Below are 21,270 nucleotides of genomic sequence, written 5' to 3'. Positions count from 1 at the left end.
AGAATCAATATAATTTAGGGTCTGGAATTCCTCTTCTAAGCGTCTCTCCTGACCAAACAGCTGCCCACGGGCATAGTGTGAACAAGAACGCGCATAGTAGGATTGTTGGTAATATTTGCTGTACACTCCCTAAATACCCAGCAAAAGTAGAACGATTAAATGACTGTCACACATCTGCCCAGTATAATAGACTACCATGTAAAAAGAACTACACAGATCGACATAAGCTATACTGAAAATAGATGTTGTTAAGTAAAATAGTAAAGATTCGGGTCATTCTATATATTAAACTTTTTATTTCAAAAAGTATATATGAATGGATAAGCAAAATGTGGCATGCACAATAGAACATTATTTAGTCTTGAAGAGGAAAGAAAGTCTGACGTATGCTATAAGAATAAACCTTGAGGACATTATGCAAAATGAAATAATAAGCCCACCACAAAAAGACTTATAGTGCATGAGTCTCCTTTTAGGATGCCACAACTGAGTGCTTGTGTCCCCCCTGAGTTCATATGTTGAAACCTGATCCCCAGTGTGATGGTGTTTGGAGATGGAGCCTTTGGAAGATGATTAGGTCATGAGGGTGGAGCCCTCATGAGTGGGATTAGTGCCCTTGTAAACGAGACCCCTGAGAGGTCCCTTGGCCCTTCTACCAAATGAGGACACAACAGAAGGAGCCATCTATGAGCTAGAAAGCCAGCTCTCAACCAGACACCCAACCTGCTGGCTTCCCGATCTTAGACTTCCAGCCTCCAGAACTTTGAGAAATAAAAGTAGAAGCTTCCCAGTCTATAGCATTTTGTTGTAGTAGCCCAAATGGACTGAGACATATGAGGTACTCAGAGTACTCAAAATTATAGACAGCCCGGCCAGTGTGGCTCAGTGGTTGAGCATCCACCCAGTAACCAAGAGGTTACCGGTTCAATTCCCGGCCAGGGCACATGCCCAGGTTGCAGGCTCCATCTCCAGTAGAGGGCTTGCAGGAGACAGCCAAATGATGATGTTCCTCTCTCATCAATGTTTTTCTCTCTATCCCTCTCCCTTCCTCTCTCTCTAAAAATCAATAAAAACATTTTTTTTTTAAATTATAGAGACAGAAAATAGAGCAGTGCAGTAAAAATTTATGTGGAAGATAAACACTGAATTCTGGAGAATGGTAGGAATGCGATCAGGATGGTCTATGTGGGGATTTCCAGGAATGGTTTATTTTTTAAAAAGAATCATATACACACACACATGATTCCATTGTCCTTTACATGTAGAGAAAGAAAACTGGAGAACGCACACAAAACTGTCGATAGTGGTTGAGGAGACAGGCAGGTGGGGAGATGTGATGTAAAGAGGAATTTAATTTATTCTATTTTATATCATTCTAATTTTTCACACCGAGAATGTATTGGAAGTGGATGTTCATACAAAGACTCCTTCTGCCTTTGACTATTTCCAGCGATTGGCTCAACGGCGTTATTTTGTGCCTCCCACCTCCAACTGTATGTAGCAGAGGGCGTAGTTCACGTACATGTCAATGTGGAAATTTCTAATTAAGTTTTAAGTTCCTACCGCAAGATAAATTGCTACTTTTTAAATAAAAAGTCAAGTTGGAACATGAAAAGGGCGGAATTTGAATTCGGACTGAAAAGTGGGTGGGGAAATAGAGTGGGGGACCATTCTCCTTCCTTCTTCCTCTTCCCAGGTCTCTCTCTCTCTGTTGGGCTCTGTCGTTGGCAGGCTCGCCCGGGAAACGCTAAGCTCTTGGTGGGTGGATTGCAGATGCAACACTGTTACCTAATAAGAAACAACATGTGGTTGTTGAGTGAAGGACAGAGCGCAGTGAGAGAAACGGAAGCAACTAGTTCAAAGGAGCCAAGCGGTACACAGATCCCTGGCCACGGCAGCCACACGTGCCAGCCCACGGGGTGAAGGATGAGGGCGTTACTTTGGTGACCAAGGTGTAGCTGGGCCATTCTATTCTGTCACGATGCGGGAGGGGGGGGAGTCGTGGAGGGTGAAAGCATCGTTCCCTGTTATCTGAGGGAGAATATCAAGAAGTCAGGCTGAGGGTCTCCTGTCTTGGAGGACTGCTGGTGCCTTCTGCCTGGTGGCATAGAATTGGCCTTGTTGCTAAAGTGTCAAGCAGCCACCCAGAGCAGTAGTGGCAACTTGAACCAACTTGCTTGGATCCCTCGAACCCTACCCACAGGATCTGCTGCGTCATTTGCAGGTCCCAGTGCCAAATGAAAATGGGAGGCCCCTCGTTCAAAATTAAGCATTTCAAGGAGGTGACAGGAGAGGATGAAAGCAAGCACAGGTTCCATCTAAGCTCAAGGCCCTGTGAGGCCGCCTGGGCCCGGGCTTTGCCATGCTCATAACCACACACGCAGTCCTCACCTTCCTCCGACTCCTCAGTCTCTCACGGTCCGATTCCTCCCACACACTTTTAAAGCCTCCCCTCAACCCAGGTCCCCATATCCCTGACTTGGGTGATTCCATTGTCCTTATGTGGTCGAGTCCTGATCCTCAATTCTCTTTTGTTGTTGTTAATCCTCACCCTAGGATTTTTTTTCCCCATTGATTTTTTAGAGAGAGTGGAAGCGGGGAGAGATAGAGATTGGCTGCCTCCTGCATGCACCCCAACAGGGGCTAGGGATAGAACCTGCAACCCAGGCACATGCCCTTGACCGGGAATCGAACCGGTGACCCTTCAGCGCTTGGGCAGATGCTCTAGCCACTGAGCAACACCGGCCAGGGCCCCTCAGTTCTTGCATCTTCCAGTTGTTACTGGAAACACTCCCGTACTTGTTTTCAGAATCAGTCTGTGGACTAGGATGAGGAGGGGGTGGGAGGTATGGACTCCCCAACTGCAGATTGATCTCCCCAACAGAGAACACTTTCACTAGCTTCTCCTGAATCACCTGCGGGCAATACCCCTCCCCTCTGAAACCATTACCCTTCCAAAGGTAGCGGTCTCATCTCATAGGATGAATAAATATTTCTTCTATTAAGAAAATATTGCCCTGGCCGGGTGGCTCAGTTCATTGAGCATCATCCCATCCACCAAAAGGTGGTAGGTTCTATTCCCAATCAGGGCACGTACCTAGGTTGCTGGTTTGATCCCCGATCAGGGTGTGTGTAGGAGACGATTGATGTTTCTTTCTCTCTCTCCCCCCTCTCAAATCAATTACACAATTTTAAAAAAAGAAATATTAGAATTTTTCCTTATAACAGGATAGCCCTGGCATGATTGTGCTCCAAGAATCTACTTTGGCCCGTTTTTATTACAAAGAGCTCCCCATTAGCCGAATGTTTTAAAATGATAGAGCTACCTGGAGCTAGTCTCTGATTCCCCAATTTTCTCTCTGACGGAGAGAGGAAGCTGATTGTCTGTCATCCCACCACATCTCGACAGGTCAGAGAGCAAGGTGGGTAAGGAAGCCTGAGTCTTAGGGGCCATCTCTGGGGGGGGGGGGGGGGGGGAGGTAGAAGGGAATTAACAAAACTTGACAGTTTCCTTACTTGTAGTTTTGGTCCATCCTAGTCTGGGGGTCCTATGGTTCCACCTCCACTTGCCTCCTTTCTGGAGGGGCGGCGGGCGCGTCACCCTCTTGAGGGAGTCCGTGGGCCCGTGCTGTTGCTCCGGACCCTCTTGTCCAGCCCTTGCACCTTCGCTGTTCCAGCCTTTCCAAGTCCTTCTGGCCCTGGCGGTGTGGCTCGGTTGGTTGAGTGTTGTCTGTGCACCAAAAGGTTGCCAGTTCGATTCCTGGTCAGGGCATATGCCAGGGTTGCAACTTGATCCCTGGTAGGGGGCATGCAGGAGGCAGACAATCAATGTTTCTGTCTCTCTCTCTCTCTCTCCCTACTCCTTCCTCTCTCTCTCTAAAAATCAATTTTAAAAATCTTAAACACACACACAAAACATTTTGCCTCTTCTCACACCTCAAACATTTTCAAGCATCCCTCTCTCTGCAGAACTTTGTCTCCAAGTGAACACCCCAGTTTTCTCCATCTCAGAATATCTCTGTATTTTTTAAAATATATATTTTTATTGTATTTCAGAGATGAAGGAAGAGAAAGAGATAGAAACATCAAGGATGAGAGAGAATCATGGATTGGCTGCCTCCTGCATGCCCCACACTGGGGATTGAGCCCACAATCCAGGCATGTGCCCTGACCGGGGATCAAACCGTGACCTCCTGGTTCATAAGTCGATGCTCAATCTCTGAGCCATGCTGCCCAGCATCTCTGTATTTTTGCTCATCTTCTTCCTTTTCCTTTACCTTATCCTTTCCACCTCCGTTAGAACTCTGTTCCGTTGACTGCCCCGTCTTTCTGTCTTTGATCTCCATTCCTTCCGCCCCCCAGGTCCTTCCTTTCTGCATATAAATCCCCCAAATATCTCCCATGTTGAATAACTTTCCCTTCACCCCAGCTTGCCCTTCAGTCAGCATGGCATCTGGTTCCTTCACTTTGTAGCCAATACACTGAACAAATGTCCCTCACTTCCTCGCCTCCCACACATCCTCAGCCCACAGCAATCTGGCTTCCTCCTGACCTCTCCACTGAAACTGGTTTGACAAAGGTCAATAGCCTCCTTTTGCCAAACTCCGGGGGGAATTTTCAGTCCTTATCTCACTTGACCTCTCTGTGAGCATCTCCTGTCAATTGCCCCATTCTTCATGGAACTCACTTCCCTGGGTCTCCACACCTCTCTCTCCAGGTTCACCGCCCACCCACGTGGCTTCTTAGTCCCTTTCACAGTAACAGCATTCTCCCTTGTAATGACAACAGAGAGACGACACCGGCGGTTAGAGGTAGTACACAACACTTAGGGGTCCCAGTGGTATTTCTTATCGGGAATTAGAATTCCACTAACTGTTAACCAAGAGCTTGGCAAACACAGCACAGAGGTATCTATATAAGGAGCGAAAGACACCTGTGTCCAGGTGCCCAAGCAAGTCCTATGGAAAATTCTACACTATCTTTCAGGTCTTCAAATGTCTTCCAGGTTCCCAGAATCCTTCCTACCAGGGTAGAGGTATCCATGAAATAGACACTCCAATGCCATCTGGCTCTGTGACATCAAATAAAGCAAAACAATACAAACCACATAAGCTTACAGCTCTGAGGATCAAGGGTGAGGAACGATTGATGTGCCGCCCCCCCTTCATGCATCACAAGAACATGAGCCTAGCTGTCCTTCCCCAGCTCTCTCCTGCACGATCAGTTTCTTTCTCGCCACTAGATCTTTCCCATCAGCATACAAACATGCTGCCGCCCTTCTCATCTTTGAAAAAAAAGCAGTATCATACAGCCGTTGTCTTGTCTCTGTCTGACTTATCTCTGACTTAGCATCAGGCCCTCAAGGTCCATTCATGCTGCAAAAACGGCAGGACGGCCTTCTTTTTCATGGCTGAGTAATATTCCATTATATATATATGCATAAGGGTGGGCAAGAAAAGGTCTACAGTTGTTTATATGAAAATAAAACAATAATTAATAAATAACAATACGAGAATAAACTGTTTCACGTACTCACAACTGTAAACCTACAGAGTGTGTGTGTGTGTGTGTGTGTGTGTGTGTGTGTGTGTCTGAGTGACCGCAATCTTGCCCAAGTGGCTGCCTTCTGTGGGCAGAAGTGAAGATGGAGGAGAGAAAGGACATCCCTCCAGGGAGCAGAGCGAGGTCCCCACCTCTATGTCAGGAGAGGGGCAGTTGGCAGCCTCCCCTCCCGAATTATGGTGGCTGAGCCCCAGTGGACCCCCCAGTCCCCGGGGGGCATAGGTGTGGGGGTGGGTCCAGGCTCCCCACTGAGAGACAGGACAGCAGGGACTGAAGCTGTTGAGGGGGAGCGGTCTCTCGCCATCCAGGGCGGTAGGATGGGCTGGGCCAGGAGCTCTGAGCCTGTGGCACCTGGGGTTGCCGGATGGAAGGTAGCTGTGTGTGTGCATGCGTGTGTGTAAACTAAAGCCCCAGAAGCTGGCTTCTGCAGTGGGTCCCTCCCTGAGGGGGTCACTGAAGGGAGAATGGCCTCCCATTGTGAGGAGTGGCCCGGGGGCTGAGCATGGGTGTGGGCACCCACAGACGGGTGCTCGGACTTCTGAGAACTGAGAGCAATGGCAGGAGCGCTGGGCTCGCATGGAAGCCGCCACGATCGATCAGCCATCCGTTTTCCCTGCAGCCAACCAGCCAGAGGCTGGCGGCGGCCAGAGCACCCCCAACTGCCTCTGGGGTCAAAACTGCGCCTCTGGGATTTTACATTTACCAGAGTGTGGGAACCAGAAGGAGGGGGGAAGACATCTTTGGAATTATGCCACTTGAGTTTTGAAAGAAACCTGACCTTCTTTGAACTCCAGCTGTTAAGCAGCACACATCCATTATTTAGTTCATTTTGGTCATCTTTCACATTGAAGTTAGATTTTTTTCCCCTGATCATATAAATAGTACGTGGTGATCTTTTTTTTTTTTTTAATATATTTTATTGTCTTTCTACAGAGAGGAAGAGAGAGGGATAGAGAGTTAGAAACATCGATGAGAGAGAAACATCAATCAGCTGCCTCATGCACACCCCCCACCGGGGATGCGCCCGCAACCAAGGCACATGCCCCTGACCGGAACCGAACCTGGGACCCCCCAGTCCGCAGGCCGACGCTCTATCTACTGAGCCAAACCGGCTTCGGCCGTGGTGATCTTTAATCATCAGAACTATTCATATAACTATCTGGGCAACAAATGCCACCTAAAATCTCACCACTCTGAGCCCACCACCATAAATGCTGGGTATCAGCTTTTCTTGCACGTCTTTATGCACTCATATACACACGTGTACATGTAAATTCTCATAACTGAGAGGGTATCACTTTTTTTTTTTAAATCATGGGCACCTTCCACCCTATCCACACACCGCAGGCAATCCTTATTCACAATCTGGTGTGTGTCCTTCCTTTTCTCCACCCCCAGACAAATGCGCACAGTGTGCTGTCTGTAGCTTCATACTGTGGGTCTTTGTTTTAGGACATGAGGTCACCTGTTTCCAGCATCTTGCTTTTCTCTGCCAGCAGCACCTCACCTGGCAGGGCTCCAGCTCTTCTTAAACGGCTGCGGACCATGCTCTGGTCGTTATGTTGTAAGTTGCAATTTCTCCACCCGCTTTCTCCGAGGATGCCCACCCTTGAGGAGGCAGGGAACTGGCCATCGGCCCTGGGGAGCCAGTGGGGCAGGGGGAGCCCAGGAAGTTTGGAGACAGAGGACCTTGTTTCCTTAACACCTGCTTGTGCGTAAACTAGGGAGCCGATGGGAAGAGAGAGCCTTTTATTTTATTTATTTTTGAACATATTTTATTGATTTTTTTACAGAGAGGAAGGGAGAGGGATAGAGAGTTAGAAACATCGATGAGAGAGAAACATCGATCAGCTGCCTCTTGCACACCCCCTACTGGGGATGTGCCCGCAACCAAGGTACATGCCCTTGACCGGAATCGAACCTGGGACCCTTCAGTCTGCAGGTCGATGCTCTATTCACTGAGCCAAACCGGTTAGGGCGAGAGAGCCTTTTAAATAACGATGCTGCGGGTGACTATTGTTTGCTTTTATTAGTTTTGACCTTCTTACTGACTTTCTTGTTTCTTTGCTAAGTTTGCTTGTTCAGTAAGCCATGCCTCCCATTCAAAATGTCAAAAGGTATCAAGGGCGCACGGTGAGAAGGCCCCTTGCCACTGCTCTCGCCGGCCGACAGCCCTCCCTCTTCCTCCCCGTCCCCTACGCCCCCCCCCCCCCCCCCCCCCCCCCCGCCACAGGAGACCACGGGACTGTTTTTTGGTGTTGGTTCTTTATACATTACAAATAATTTTTATTTTCTTTACCCCACATACTCCTCCGACCACAGTGAAGTGGTTGTAGAGCGGATATACCGCCCGTGTTACAAAGGAGGAAGCTGAGAGGCCAAGATTCGGACTCTCAGCACAGCCTGGACTGGGCCCCCTCCGCAGGGCGTTCTGTTCACCGAAGGAGCCCTCCCGGGGGCTGCGGCTCAGGGAAAGGGAGCAGGGCGAGCACGCACCTCCGCACTGCCTTAGCGTGTCAGCAAGATGGGACTCTTCTCCCCAGAGGCCTTTTCTTTTCTTTTCTTTCCTGCCTTCCTTTTTTTTTTTTTAAATTCCAGCAGTGGGATGTGACAGCCAGGGACTGTCCCACCCACGTTCTCTCGGCATCTGGGAAACTTCTGGAGGCCAGTGCTTGTGCAGCTGGGCCTCTTCTTGTGCCTTCTCCCTATCTGCCCGGTGTCTGCCCCCGGGGCCTCAGGACAGAGGCTGTCTGTTCCTTGTATCTGTTTTGCTACCTCTGCCAGGAAGCTTCCCCAATGCCCCTGGATAAGAATCCCCCGATGCTCAATGGAGAAAGATCACCTGGGTGTTCATGGGCTCATTCACGGGATCCTCACAATGAGAGCATGAGACAGGCACCAGGACACAAGAGTAAGGCTCAGAGAGGCCCAGTGACCTGCCCTGCCCAAATGAGCCAGCAGGCAAGTGGCCGCAATGGGACTTGAACCAAGGTTTTTCTCATGGCAGGTCTCCTGCTTGGCCTACGGCAGCAGACCACCTCTATGGACTGGCCATGCCCTTGGCTTCAGCCTCCAGCGCTCAGGCAGTATCCATGGAGGTTAAGGTCCTGGGCTTGGGGATCAGCGGGCTGGCGCCGAGGCCTGACTTTGGCACTTATCAGCTCTGTTGCTGAGGGTGCATCCCAGTCTCTCTAAACCGTGGAGACCATATGCTGTGACTCAGAGTGTCCGTGCTAGATCACAGCACGCAGTGAGCACGTGAGCCCGTGCACACAGCGCAGCCATCTCGGGGCTTGGCTGGATAGGAGCAGTAAAGGCTGTCGATGATGACTTTAACACTTACTTATTAGACGCTGTTCTCTCCTCCTGCTCCAGGCTGAGAGCCTGGACTCACCACTGTTTGAGTTTGAGGCAGTGTTTTGCACAGAATGGTTGACATTCTGGGAGTTGGGGCTCGAAAGGTGTCTTATCAGACAAACAAGGGAGAAGGTGCCAAAACCAGCAGGTGGGCGAGTGCCGGGGCTTCCCAGAATGATGGCTCTTCCCAGGTGCCCAGACCTTGCAGGTGGCCTGAGGGGGTGTGGGAGAGATAAGCCTAAGAGGTAAAGAGGGACCAGACTGTACAGGGGGAACTGGATGACAGCATTGGCTCATGATCCCCAAGATGGAGGTCGGAGGCTGTTTTAGGCAGGATGGAAAGCAAACAGAACTCCCCACAGCTGACGGGCAGCAAGAACCACCTTTTTGTTGTTGAACGAACTCATCTGTTTCTGTTCCCGAATGAAAGTTGCTTGATGGATAATTATTTTCCCCGAATTTACCAGTCTACCCCTTCCCACGGAGAGGATCATTTCAGAAAACGATGAAGTTGGGAGTAGCAACAATTAGGAGCATTCAGTTGTAAAATCAGAAAGGTTTTAATTATTGGAAGGATCAGCTTAAAACAAGAAAAAACAAGGAAACAAACAAAAGCTGCCTCTTAGCTGGGCCCGTCAGCAACACCGCAAAATCAATAGATAAGACTACCGGGTGTACCGGTTAATAATGCGGATTTTTTTTCAATAGATGGAGTTACACATATGTTGATATATGTGATTTGATATGTATGCTATTTTGTTGTATTGACAACAAGCTTCAAAACTGCATACATCAAATTTTCTGAAGGTGTTAACATCATAGATTTTTTTTACGCTTAAAAATGTTGAATTTCATGCCAAAAAAAAAGAGCATTTGAGGGAAGTTTTAATTCATTACTTTATTTTGAAGAAAAGTGCTGCTGAAAGTTATCGTATACTTTGGGAAGCTTATGGTGAACATGCTCCATCTCAAGATACTTGTGAACGCTGGTTGAAACGCTTTAAAAGTGATGATTTCGATGTGAAAGACAAAGAATGTCCAGGTCAAGCAAAAAAGTTTGAAGACCAACAATTACAAGCATTATTGGATGAAGATGTGTGTCAAACTAAAAAACAACTTGCAGAAAGATTAAACGTTGCTCAGCAAACAATTTCCGATTGTTTACAAGCAATGGGAAAGATTTTAAAGGAAGGAAAATGGGTGCCACATCAACTGAACGAAAGACAAATGGAAAACCGAAAAGTCATCAGTAAAATGTTGCTTCAACGGCACGAAAGCCTTTTTTGCATCGAATTGTGACTGGCGATGAAAAGTGGATTTATTTTGAGAATCCCAAATGCACAGAATCATGGGTTGATCCAGTCAACCATCAATATTGACTGCAGGGCCAAATTGCTTCGGAAAGAAGACAATGCTCTGTGTTTGGTGGGATCAGAAAGGTGTGTATTATGAGCTTCTAAAACCAGGTGAAAACGTTAATACTGATCGCTACTGACAACAAATAATCAATTTGAACCACGTTTTGATCATAAAATGACCAGAATGGGCCAGAAGACACGGCAAAGTAATTTTGCTTCATACTCGTCCACTCCAGCTCCTTCCATGATGGGTGATGCTGACGTTGCCTTTGGGCCATGCTTTGGCCTGAGAGCACCGGGCCCACCCGGAGGATCATCTCACAGGACACCCAGAGCATGAGCTGCTGCGTTCCCAACGAGGCACTCTGCCCCGCGCTGTCCAGGAAGGAGCTGAGAGGAGGCTTCTCCCACCTGGTGTTTCACTCGGGCATCTGGTCTCAAGGGAGTGTGGCTGTGTCCCTGTACACCTTCAGCCTGCATCCCTGTCCCCTCGGGGGCAGTGTCCTGGCAGGACTGGGATCTGTGCCCCAGCTGCCACCCTGACCATCTATCTCACCCTGATTCTCCCCAAGGCTCTCGCTGCAACCTGCCCTGCTCCTTCAGCCAAAACCCCTCACTCCACGAATCTCCACACACGTGCCCAATCTCACCAGACCGGCAGATGCCGTTTCATCCTGTGAGGGCCACATGCCCCCCATCCATGCCCACAGAAGAGCTTCCGAGTTTGACCTGCCCTTGCTCCTAGCCCATGTTGCCAGAATCTGGAGTTCCTCCACGGTGAACTCGGCCATCTTATGAGTTTTCAGGACCTGGGCCTGACAGGAGGGAAGAGCCACTGAAATCCGCCCATCCCAATTCCCCGCCATCCCATCTTCCGACCAGCCCACCATCCTCCTGCCGCTGGGCAGGCTGAGCGGGAGAAGTCAGCACCCTGCCCCGGTTTGTGCCCTCAAAGACTTCATTGCTAAGGTAGCCTCTTTGGGGTGAGATGACAGGAACTAAATACCATTGCCCTCCCCCCCTCCCCCCCCCCCCGACTTCATCACTCCTCCAATTTCACCCACAAAGCTCAGCTGCTCACTCCTGATGGCCACCAGGAGTAGGGAGGGACGACCCCGCCTCAGCCCAGGCCCTGCCTCTCTGGCGCCCCGAGTGGCTGCCTCTGGCTGACAGAGCAGTGAAGGGGAGTGGGGCAGGGTCCCCTGCAAGCTGGGCCAGAGCCCACCAATCAGACCCTGCCTCTGCAGCTGTCTCTAGTGAGCTCATTTGCATAATTTGGTTCAATATTTAAGGAGCCAGCCTCATTTTGTTCTGTGGGCCGGTAGCCTCTGGCCGGTAGCTGGGAAGGCTGCAATTACAGCATTACACGCACGCAGGGAAGCCGCTGCGAACGCACGCATGCTGGGAGGCAGCTGCCAAAGGAGCGCAGCTCTGGGGGAGCCCCGCCCTGGTCTACCCCGGGCCCCTGCAGCTGGAGCTCCCCTGGGCCACAGCTGCAAGCCAGCTACATGCAGACAGCCAACAACAACAACAACAACAACGGCAATGGGGACAATTACAGTTACTTTTCATTATGCTAATCACAATAGCTGACTTCGATTGGGTGTGTAAGTGCAGGCACCAGGCGGAGTTCTCTACATGAAATCTTTCACTTAACCCACAGCAGCCCTGGGAAGGAGTGAATCAGGACTGTCTCAGGCCACTATTTAGACAGAATTATTTCCTATGGACTACTTGTGTCCCCCGATAGAATAGTTTTAAAAAATAGTAACTCGAATATTTTTTAGCATGCTTTGCCCGTTACAATGCACCTTGACTGTAACCTCATTTGTTCTCTAAACAGCCATGTGAATTGGATGGTAACTAAATATTTGCAGGGCTTATCCATGCCAGGCACAGATGCTCAGCACCTGTGAACTCCCTTCCTCTTCACCACAGCCCTATCCAGTGGGTGTTATGCTTCCCCGTGTTACACCTGAGGAAACGGAGGCACACAGACAGTGGTCCCATTGCTGATACACAGCAGAGGCCCAAACACCTGGCTGCAGCCTGCCCTCTTTCACACGATGCTGTTCCCGTGGGCTCCCCGAGAAAACTGGAGTAACACACAGCTCTCACCAGTGGTGAGGGGGGAGCGGAGTGCCATCATCTGCCTCGTTCCCACATCCCCGCGGCCAAGCTCTCTCATTCTGAGTGTGAAGGTAGCATGCTCCGGGCACCCCTGGGGCTCAGGCCCCGAGCACACACGCACGCACACACACACACACACACACACACACACACACACACACACGGCCGTCGATGAGGTCTCTGAGGTCCCCGAGCGGTGTGGGGGTGAGAACAGGAATCCCCTACTTAGCTATCTTTGCTTCAGGGCACACCTGCAGGGCAGGGAGCCCTTGGGTTGGCAGGTCAGACAGAGGGACATGCTAGCTGGGTGCCCTGGCGTAGCACCCACCCCCATACACACAGGAGAGCACCAGGAAATGGCTGATGGGCCACATCAAAACAAGCACAGGGCTGAGGTGGGTCCTGTGGGAGTTTTCTCCACACGCGGGCAGCGAGGAGACACAGAGAAAACAGTGAGCAGTCAGGTGCCGCATTCTGGGGCTGCCCACACACACCTGTGGCAGCGAGCGGCACCTGCATGGTTTGGGGCCACAAAACCTAGTTGTGGGAACAGCAGGCAGTAAGATCAAATATGTACCCCTAAGAGTCCAAATCTCTGCGCAGCTACATGCAAGGCAGGATCTCGGATTTGACCTTGGAACAGTAAAAGGACATCAGTGGAAATCCACATAAAGTCTGCGGTTTGGTTAGCAGTAAAGTACCAGCCTTAATTTCTCAGTTGTGACAAATGTCCCATTATTTAAAATGTCACCATCAGGGACACTGGGCGAAGGGTGTACAGCTCTCTGCATTATCTTTTTCTGAAAGTTTAAAATTACTCCAAGGTGTTAAAAATATTAAAAATGCTCTGGGTGGGATCCCAACTCCACCACATACTATGCAACCTTAACTAAGTTGCTTCACCTGGGCACACAGACATGGGGATAACAATGGTCCCTGCCTTAGAGTGTGAATGGCGGTTAGCCTTGTCCAGCACTGTCAATACTCAAATGCTGGCTATTACTGCTATCCACATAGTCTGCTCTCAGGGATTGCGGTAACCATGGGGCCTGCTCCCAGAACCCCCTTCGTGGAAAGACTTACTGCCCAGCTACAGGGAGCAGCCTTGTCCAAGGTCACGCCCTTGCTGGGACAGCCACATCTGAGATGGAGGAATAGGGTATGATTGACAGGGTCTAAAGGCCCAGCCACTTCAGCCGGAGGGGCAGCTCTGCCCAGCAAGGCTTGCTGCAGGTCTCCTTATGGACTGGCCGAGGCTTTGTCAGGCCTGCCCCTTCCTTCACCCAGTTCCTCACAGGCGTTAATTCCTAATAAACATCTTGCCCCCTTGAGCCCCATTTCGGTGTTTGCTTCCTGAGAGCCTTACCTGGGGCAGCTGGCTCTGGCCTGGTCCAAGAAAGCAGGTGGTTAGACCGGGCTCTGGAGCTGCGTTACTCCCCTCTCGGCTGGCAAGGAGGCCCCCAGCACGGTGGTAGGTGAAGCACAGGCAGCCCGGCACAAGGTGACCTCCAATTGGTAAACTTGCACAGGCGGTGAAGTGCGTGGTGCATCGGGGATGGGGGGGGCGGGGGGGGGCGGGCATAGTGTGCTAGCAGGCAAGGCGTGTACCAGGCATGTGAGGCTGAGGTAGCTCTAAAAGTCGTAGTATTAGCTGGCCACAACTAAGCATTAGCGACATCCCCTTTGAAAGATGATGAACAGCTAAGGTTAGTAGCCGATAATGGAAAGCCAGGAGTGAAGACCGCAGGGCCTCTCTAATTGCATGAGGAAACGTTCATCTTCTACCAAGGGAAGGGGGAATGAACTCAGGACAAGCCCGAGAGGTAATAGTCCAAAGTGGCTAAGCTTCAAAGACAAGTCCCTGAGGCCAAGGTAAAGACCCTGGGACGCTGACCAATGGAATAGGGTCAACTGGGCAGATGCCTCTGAATGTTTCCAGACCCCAGACTCCTCTGCACCTTTGAGCAGTGGCACAGTCCAAGCCCACCCCTCCCCCACAATACAGAGTCCTCTTCCTGAAAGGGGCCCACCTCTACCTCCTCTTCTCCATTTGGGATGTTCTTTAAGAAGTCCTTTACCTTTAGCCACAGCAATCAGAACAGAAGAAGAAATAAAAGGCATCCAAATAGAAAAGGAAGAAGTAAAATTGTCATTATTGGTAGATGACATGATAGTGTATATAGAGAACCTTAAAGATTCCACTAAAGGGTGGGGGCATGTGTGGGGAGAGGTGTGGGATGGGAATGGGGGTATGAGGACAAATATGTGATACCTTAATCACTAAAGAAATAAAAAAAAGATTCCACTAAAAACTACTAGAATTGATCAATAAAATCAGTAAAGTAACAGAATACAAAATTAATATCCAGAAATCAGTTGCATTTTTTTTTCACACCATAATAAACTATCACAAAGGAAAACTAAGAAAACATCCAATTTACAATTTTGCATTAAAAAAACACAAACCACCACTGCCCTAGCCAGTTTGGCTCAGTGGATAAAGCGTTGGCCTGAAAGGTCCCAGGTTTGATTCTGGTCAAGGGCAGCCAATCAATGATTCTCTCTCATCATTGATGTTCCTCTCCCCCCCACCCCTCTTTCTCTCCTTTCCTCTCTGAAATCAATTAAAAACACACACGTACACACAAAACACCTACCACCCTAGCTGGTTTGGCTCAGTGGATAGAGCATCGGCCTGAAGGATCCTGATTTCGGTCAAGGGCACCTACTTCGGTTGCAGACTTCTCCCTGGCCTGAGCCCTTATCAGGGCTTGTGCAGGAGGCAACCAATCGATGTTTCTCTCACATTGATGTTTCTCTCTGTCTTTCTCTCTCCCTAAAAAATTAATGGAAAAATATCCTCGGTTGAGGATTATAAACAAACAAACTAACAAAAAAACACCTAGAAATAAATTTAGCCAAGGATATAAAAGACGTGTACTCGAAAAATCACAAGACACTAAGGAAAGAAATTGAAGAAGATACAAATAAGTGGAAGCATATACCATGTTCATGGATAGGAAGAATTAACATCATTAAAATGTCCATATTACCCAAAGCAATCTACAGATTCAGTGCAATTCCTATCAAGATACCAATAGCATATTTCACAGAATTAGGACAAATATTCCAAAAATTCATATGGAAACACAAAAGATCCCGAATAGCCACAGCCTGGAAAAGGGACTCACGAACCACCCCTGGAGCACAGACTGGGTGAAGGTGGAGTTGCTTCGTCTGTCCAGAAACCTGCAGAGCTTGATGGACAGCCTTCAGCCAATGTCCATCACTCCTTGTGCAGAACCTTTCAGTCCTTGTGGCAGATGTGACTCCCATGATGGTGCCTCCTACTCAACCAGGTCTGTATAGTCCTTTCACTAGTTTTTATAGTGTTACCTTCCACATTTAGGTCTTTAATCAACCAAACATACCTGAAGACATACACATACACTGACTCCTTTTTTGTGCAATAGAAGCCAGTTTCCCCAACATTTGCTAAATAGTCCATCCTTTGTCCACCGATTCTTTTTTTTTAAATGTTATTATTGATTTCAGAGAGGAAGGAAGAAGGAGAGAGATCAAAACATCAATGATGAGAATCATTGATTGGCTGCCTCCTGCATGCCACACATTGGGGATCGAGCCCGCAGCCTGGGTATGTGCCCTTGACTTGGAATTGAACCCAGGACCCTTCAGTCCGCAGGCCGACTTTCTATCCACTGAACCAAACTGTCTAGGGCTGTCCACTGATTCTTGATGCCACTCCTCTCACATGGCAAGCTCTCAGCTATCCCTAGATCTGTTTCAGGATCTTCCCTTTTCTTCCATGTGCCGGCTTCGCGCTGTGTGTCTTCTTCGGCTCTGGCTCTGTCATGTCTTAGTAACTGGAAAGTCAGGTAGGTGTAAATAATAATAATCATCATTACAGGTGAGGACGCTCAGGCCAGGAAAATATGAGTTGTCCAAAATCACATGGTTAATTAGCGGCCAAATCAGGCCAAACCACATTTGCATTACTTCAAAAACTGGGCTGTTTCCACTCCACCAGGCTGTCTTCCATGTTGTCTCTCTCCCAGGAAGGAAAGGGGTTGGGATGGTATTCTGATTGCTCTGGCTTCATGCTCTCAGCCTCAAAGGAGGTTTACTTCCTTCCAGAAGGAACGGACATTTCCTTTTGGCTCCTGGAAACAGAGGGAGAAGCCTGATTGTCTGCCACCATCTTCTCCTGGGAGCATCCAGCAGGCTCAGAGAACCAGTCCCGAGCTCAGAGCCCAGAGAGCTCCCTTTAGTGGGCTCCCTGCTTCCTGTACTGTGGCTGCAACCAAGTGCCAAGAAGCCACATAATTATCTTTATCTTTTTGAAAACAGATCTGACCACATCTGTCTCCCTTGTTGAAAACAAAATAAACAATGACACTACCAGCACCCCCCACCACCACCCACCAAGAAAAACAAAATGTGCAGTGACTCCCGATGAAGCAATAGGCTGCAGATTTGTTTTTGTTGCTTTTTAGCCAATAACCCTCTTTCTTCCTATAATAGAATCATATGCAGAAGCCTGAAATAGAAAACATTAACGTGAAGCTTTAAAGGCAGGTGGCCTGTGCAGCCCCCGCCTTGTGCCTGGCAAACAGTAGGTACTCACTAAACATCTATAGACGTGATGAAGCAGGCCTTGCAAGCTGTCCATGGGAGCCATGTGGCCGTCCACTGACCTTGAGCTCAAGTGTGAGGCTTCAATACGGCATTCGAGCGCCTTATAAATTTGGCTTTATCCTAACTTAACCTCCCACTTCTTAGACCAATGCCTGAAGCCACACTAACAATTTCACCATTCCCAAATTTGCCTTTTTTCCTTGCATCTGTGCTATTGCAAAAGCTGTTCCTTCATCCCAGAACACCCTCCCTCCCATTTTTCCTACTGTGTATACTCCTACCAAACCTTTACAGCCCAGCTCCAGGAAGCCTCCCTGATTTCCTGCCAACTACTCGGTAGCCCCATCTTTGTGGTGATTATGCATCTGCTATCGTGCTTGTTATGGCGGAGCTGTCACAGAGCTCCTCAGGGCAGGGATTGGGCCCTTAGTCCACGTCCTCAGTCTAGTACTCAGTCTGGCTCTTAGTGCTCAACAAATACTACATGAATGAATGAATGAATGAATGGATTCAATAGCACAATCTCGGCACATGAATATGAAGATACGAGTCAATCCATTGGAAGCCTGTCATTGGAGGAGTCAGTCCAGGACAGACCTCCCAGACAGAGCAGCGATGGCAGACAACTGGCAATGTGGTCAAGCCCCAAGATAACGCTCTCTCTGAAAGTCTGGGAAGGGTAGCTACCATCTCCAGCTAAGAGGTAGCAGCCAATCAAGAGTCAGCTCTTACAGGGATGGGGAGGGCCTCTTCCCACCACTGGATAGCCCTGGGGAAGGTCCTCTCTCACATTCTAATTCCTGCGTTTCCTTTGGAATTTTGTAGCTGGCTGTTCCATAAGCAGATATCCACAGCCCCTTTGTCCCCGAGGACCTGCCCAGATCCCCTTCCTAAACGGTGATCCTTTTGGAGGTCTGGGGCTCTGCCGCATTTATCATTTTCTCTGTTGGCCCAAGGGGGTGTCTAGTGTTGGGCTTTGCCTTCGGGCTCAATGAATATTCTTTTCCCTGCACAGCTTGGGCAATAGAGGGCCAGGATGAGCTGGGTATTTTTAGACCAGCATCTTCCCTCGCGCCACCGCCCCCCCCCCCCCGGCCCCCGCCCCGGCCTGAGTCCCTATAGCAGTGATGGGCAACCTTTTGAGCTTGGTGTGTCAAACTTGGCCAAAAAACTGAGCATAACTCGGGTAGTGTGTCACTTTGAGGAAAAAACATTATTTCGCAAATGTTTCATCCTCAGGAGCAGCAAATGTTTCATCCTCGGCATGCGGCCGCGTGTCATCAGAAATGGCTACGCGTGTCAGTGTTGACACGCGTGTCATAGGTTCGCCATCACTGCCCTATAGGTTACTTCAACTGTTCCATATACCAGGTGCTGGCTCTTCCTCACTTCAAGCTCCCACCTGCAGCATGGCTCTCCCCCACCACAAGGGGGCGTGTCAAAGCACGGTGGAGAGCATTTTCCCTGCACCTTCCCAGTCTGTTAGCTAGGTCCTGGCATTTCCCCTTTACTCACTAGGACTTTTCGTTTTACCTTCCCTCTGCAATGCCAGACCAACCCTCCTTCCACCCCAGCCCTTAAGCCAGCATGTCAAAGCAATTCCTTCCAGTGCTGGTTAGCTGAGCTCCTACTGCTGCTGACTGATATGGCAAGTTTTGCTTTTGGCTTTGACACATCCATAATACAAATGTGCAAATAAATAATTTTGGTCAGATATGCAGAGTTTATGCAGCACAAGGTCAGAGAGTAGGACAAGGGAGTAGTCTTCTGCTGGCTTGGGTAGGAAAACCTTCACGGAAGTGGGTTTTAAAGGTTGAGTTCAGATTAGGAGAGAGGGACATGGGAGAATTTTTCTAGGCAGATTGACCAGCCTTCCCACAGTTCCACACATTTACAGGGGGCAACACCTCAGCACCCTAGTCACCTTCCCAAGCAGGGCTTTCTGGGTCACTGCCCAAGTCTAAAGTTGAAAAGCCATCACTAACGCAGCAGCTCCCAAATTTCTGGTCTTAGGGCCTCCTCCCCTCTTAAAAACGGAGAAAACAGTTTTTGTTCATGTGGTTTATATCTATCAATATTTACTTGATTAGAAATTAAAATGGAAAAAATCTAAAAAATAATTCATTTAACCTGTAGTAAACCCATGACTACAATTTTCTTTTAATCTTTATGAAAAAAAAAATCAGTATAAGAATGGTGTTATGGGAAAAAAAAATCAGTGAAAGAATGGTGTTTGATTTTTGCAAATCTCTTTGTTGTCTGGCTTACTAGAAGCCAGTGGATTTTCTCTCAGCTGCTCCTTCAATCAATCTGCTGTGATAGCAGGTCATTTAGCCGCTGGGAAACTCCACTCTACCTAACAGAGCAGAGTCTTAGTGTTATGAAGATAGTGCTGACCTTATAGAACCGCCCCCCTTCACAAGTAGTCCCTAAGCCACAGTTTAAGAACTGGTCTAGTAATAGCCAGGCAGATCTGCCAAAACAGAAAGGATTTAAGAAAAAAAAAAAAATCACAGGAAGGAAAAGACTTAACTCAGGATGAGAGCAATATAACTTTGGCCTGGTTGACCTCAGTTAATCCGTAAGATGGCAATAAAGCTAGCATTTAACAGGGTGGGACACATGGACTTGTAATGGTTAGCTCCCTTCTCTTGGACCAGAAGAGGACTTTGTAAAAACAGCACTATTCATAGCTGGGAGGTACATGTGAGTCTGGGCAGGCTGCTTTTGCTTCTGTACATGGATCAGATGTGGACTCCAAGTGCATGGACACCTAAAAACTCTGGTATATTAGCACAGCTGCCCAATCCATAGCCACAGGGTAATGTGGCTATCAAACCAGCAAGCTCAAATTTAGGCTGCATCCATAGAGGTATCAGGCACAGAACAAGGGAGGTGAGAGCTCCTATAGTTCATACTACTCAGACCCTCCCTTAAGTACTGTGTTCATCAGGATGGGGAAGGGACTTGACATAACTCATTCCAAGCGAGATTTCTTTTTAGTATTGAGAAGACTTGGCCAGAGGGGGGAGGGAGGTGGTCAGGGAGATATACACTCTTCTTGAAGACCTGAAAGGTTGACAATCAGCTTAGACTGACCCCACAATAAACTAGGGTCTGAAGATGGCCTATGGAGAGGCAGAGGGGAGAACTTGACCATCACTCGAGTGTCTGAAATATAAGAAGTCTGAGCCGGCAGCAGTGAGCGCACGTCACTAGAAGTGTTCAAACGGGGCTAAAGATCGGGCATGAGAGGCACTGTGCTCCGTCACTGAAAGGCACCCACAGCTGCGTTCCTGTGCCTCTGGCAGATGGGAACGACTGTCAGCAGAAAGCAAAAGCAGACATCGAGAGTCCCGTGGGGTGGGTGAAAGGAACAGTGGGCATTCTGTGCGGCAGGTCTGCTGCGTTCTGACAGGAGAAAATTCAACATTGCTCAGAAACAGTCCACAGAAATGAAAACCGGTTGCCTAAAACGCTAAGTGTTTGAGCTGTGCTGCCCAGCTGAGTGGGAGGCCCACCCGTTTCTTGGGAATGCTGAGGTGGTGAGGCAGGGAGGACAAAGGCACTCAGAGATCAGGCAGGCGAACCCCGCCTCCCCGTCCTCTAGTGGCAACCTTCTCATCCCTGGAGGGCAGAGCACTTCTGCGACTGACTTCCGGGCAGCAGTCAGCAGCCACAACCAAGCTGGCCTGGGCAGAGATGTTCTCCAAGCCACTCACTCACCCGACCCCCATCAGCAGCCAAAGCTAAAGGCAGGCTCCACCTTACAGGGAAGAAAACCAGGTTGCTCACTATTTGCTGAATGTATGAGCCAGGGAAGCAGCACGTGGATGGTTCTGGGGGAACCACAAATAGTCTAGCGTGCGGGCTGCATCCCCCTCCAGTCTGCTCCTCCTGCAAAACTCACCCAGCATTTTGACTCCACGTGCTGAGACTCTCAGGCATCCAGAGAACGATCTGGCGGCTCAGCAACAGGGACAATCAGTAAGGCGTCCTTCTCTCGTGTACAGAGGTGCTGTTCCCGGAGTGCTAAATTCAGAAGAAATCTCCACACGCTTTCACCTCCATTTGAATCCATGAAAATAACATTTAAAACATTAATGCTCCAGCCGTGCGAAGAAAGTGCCAAACTCAAACAGGACAGGCATCTGAGTGCCCAAGATCAGTGACACCCAGGGGAGGGGACAAGTAAGGAAACGGGCTG

At 49.0% G+C, this 21,270-nt stretch overlaps 1 long non-coding RNA gene across 1 annotated transcript; it reads right to left on the bottom strand.

The window, feature by feature from the left end:
- Nucleotides 1-1,334: 1,334 nt before the first annotated feature.
- On the bottom strand, nucleotides 1,335-3,792 carry LOC129151765 (uncharacterized). Its single transcript, XR_008558403.1, has 2 exons — nucleotides 3,517-3,792; nucleotides 1,335-1,788 (listed from the first exon to the last, which is right to left on the bottom strand). It is a non-coding gene; the product is annotated as an uncharacterized LOC129151765 (long non-coding RNA).
- Nucleotides 3,793-21,270: the final 17,478 nt, after the last annotated feature.

The sequence above is a fragment of the Eptesicus fuscus genome, chromosome 15, assembly GCF_027574615.1.
Source record: "Eptesicus fuscus isolate TK198812 chromosome 15, DD_ASM_mEF_20220401, whole genome shotgun sequence".
NCBI lineage: Eukaryota > Metazoa > Chordata > Mammalia > Chiroptera > Vespertilionidae > Eptesicus > Eptesicus fuscus.
The sequence above is the reverse complement of the archived record's forward strand: the minus strand, read 5'-3'. Positions and strand labels throughout refer to the sequence as shown.